Raw genomic sequence first — 3,134 nt, 5'->3', positions numbered from 1 at the left:
TTGATGGTTTCTTGGAGATGCCGGATTTCACCATTGTTGAAGATTGAGAGAATGAGTAGAAAGCAAAATGCGAAAATGGAGAGAAGATTCAATGTTCTGAGAGCGTAAAGTGTTCTTGGGGAAGAAGAAAGGTTTATATAGGGATGAGTTTGAGCAGTAACTGTTTTTACCATAGGTAAAAGAAAGGATAAGGTAAAAAGACGTTTGGGGGGAATCGATTTTGGAGATTAAATCTCAGCCACATAAGATGAAACGGTTTTAAAAAGATTTTTGAGATTTGCCAAAAGGGGTTTTCATTTAATGAAAAGTCTGACGTACATCATCACATCAGGTGATCGTGTGGATGGGGAAAGAAGTTGTAACTGATGGGACGTGTTGGGTAAGAGGAAAAGACAGATTAAGGATTTGTATATGGAAAATCGTTCTTTTTGTCATCATTCCTAAAATAGGTCTGACACAAGGTTTATTCAGAAAGAGACAGACAGTTTCTCAAAGAATGTTTTTTTTTTATTTAATGTTTTATTTAATGAAGGATCATTAAATAGCACACCATGATTTTGATGAAACAGTTGAGAATTTATTAATGTGATCGCGGATGGAAACTTCATTGCGGATGGATAGATGTCATTGTGGATGGACAAATGTCATTGCGGATGGACAAATGTCATTGCGGATGGAAACTTCATTGCGGATGGACAGATGTCATTGCGGATGGATAAATGTCATTGTGGATGGACAAATGTCATTGCGGATGGACAGATGAATGTCTGCAGTATAGGAACTAAGGAGAGCACTTGTACACAAAGTTAGTAATAACAAACGATAAGGACCCTTGAAAGATAAGTATGATATATGGTTGCGGTACATAGACTACGGTACCAAAACTATCTATCATAAGTAACTTTCAGTTAGAACCGCAACGGGAGACCAAGGATGGTCTGCGGTATCTATTAATTCAAAAAGAATTGCGGGTCTGGATTCATCATTCCTAACATTTGTAGGAAGGTGTTAAGTTTTGTGGAGTCGAGCGCTTTTGTGAACACATCAGCAATCTCTTCATGAGTATGGACAAAGATGAGTTCAATGTTACCTTTCAAGATGTGGTCTTTGATGAAATGATATCGTAGTTCAATATGCTTAGTCTTGGAGTGCTGAATAGGATTATGAGAAATCGCTATGGCACTTTCAGAGTCACAATAGACCGGTATCCGCAACATTCTGTATCCGTAGTCCATGAGTTGAGTTTTCATCCAAAGGACTTCAGAACAACAGCTGGTTGCGGCCACATATTCAGCTTCTGCGGTAGACAGAGATACACAACTTTGTTTCCTTGAGGACCAGCTGACGAGTCTTCCGCCCAAAAATTGACATCCTCCTGAGGTACTTTTGTGGTCTAATCTGCATCCGGCGTGATCCGCATTTGTGAATGCTTGAAGGCTGAAGTCATTGCCTGCCGGGTACCATAGACCAAGAGATTTGCTTCCTTTCAGGTACCATCGTATCTGTTTGGCTGCGATCATATGTGACACTTTTGGGTCAGCCTGATACCTTGCACATACACCTGTTGCAAAGACAATGTCTGGCCTGCTTGCGGTGAGATACATCAAAGATCCTATGGTGCCTCTATAAGTTTTGTGATCTACAGATTCGCCTGAGGGATCAGCAGAGATCTTATATCCGAAGGCCATAGGGACCTTAGCCGAAGAACAATTGTCCATAGAATATTTCTTTAATAGTTCAGTGGTGTATTTCTCTTGATGAATGAATATCCCTTGCGGAACTTGTTTTACTTGAAGTCCTAGAAAGAAGTTAATCTCTCTATTCATGCTCATTTTGAACTTGTTGGTCATGAGCTTAGCAAATTCATCGACCATTCCTTGATCAGTTGATCCGAAGATGATACCATCCACATATATTTGTACAAGAATAAGGTGGTCACCATTTGCTTTCTAAATAATGTGGGGTCAATCACTCCTCTCTTGTACCCGGATGAGACAAGGAATTCAGAAAGAGTCCATACCATGCTCTTGGGGCTTGCTTCAGACCGTATACTGCTTTTTCAAGTTTGTAGCAGTGGTCTGGGAATTCAATACTTTCAAATCCTGTAGGTTGCTGAAGATAAACCTCTTCTTTTAATTCCCCATTGAGAAATTCACTCTTAATGTCCATTTGGTGTACCTTGACATTTTTGTGGGCTGCGTATGCTAAGAAGATTCGGATGGCTTCCATTCGTGCCACCGGAGCATACGTTTCATCATAGTCAACACCTTCAAGTTGACTGTAGCCCTTTGCAACTAGCCTTGCCTTATTTCTAACTACCGCACCAGATTCATCCAGCATGTTTTTGAATACCCATCTAGTGCCAACAATGGTGTGACCACGTGGCTTCGGAATGAGTTGCCACACCTTGTTTCTTTTGAATTCTTCTAGCTCTTCTTGCATTGCGGATATCCAATCAGGTTCTAGTAATGCTTCTTTGATAGTTCGAGGCTCAACTGAGGACATAAATGCTGCGTAGTGACAGTGATCAGATAAGTCCTTGGAAGATCGAGTCTGGATACCTACGGATGGATTGCCAATGATTTGACCTGGTGGGTGGTCCTTCGTCCATACGTGTAGACGGGGTTGCACATGATCAGCAGCTGCGGTAGAGGGAATGTCTTCAATATCAGAAGATTCGGCGGTTGGAGATGGCAGTTCCCCCTGGACTTGAGAACATCCTGCGGAATCATCTTGGTTTATTGGAACGAGAATGGAATTTTCTTGAGTAGTTCGATGAGGTTCCCCCTGGATTGTTGATGGGAGTTCCTCTGGAACCTGAGAAGGTTCCCCCTGGACTGCGGATGGGAGAGTGATGATCCTTGGGTCTGTTCTTGTGTCAATGTTCTTTATGTGTTCATCATCCGAATCAGAAGAGACGTTTGATGGTAATGCTTTTCTGCGGATGGGAACTTGAGCGACATCAAGTACTGGAACCTCGACGGTTGTTGCTTGATCCGGCGTAGAGCTTTCCCCCTCAACCGGAGAGGTGGAAGTATTGAGAGATGCTACTTGGAATAGAGAAGGACCAGATACATCAGCGTGCTGCTGTTGAGCTTCTTCAGACACAAGAACTTCTGATAACTTGGCTGTTT

This window comes from Lactuca virosa, chromosome 4 (assembly GCF_052849685.1).
Source record: "Lactuca virosa cultivar CGN04683 chromosome 4, Lactuca_virosa_CGN04683_v6, whole genome shotgun sequence".
Classification (NCBI taxonomy): Eukaryota; Viridiplantae; Streptophyta; class Magnoliopsida; order Asterales; family Asteraceae; genus Lactuca; species Lactuca virosa.
The sequence above is the reverse complement of the archived record's forward strand: the minus strand, read 5'-3'. Positions refer to the sequence as shown.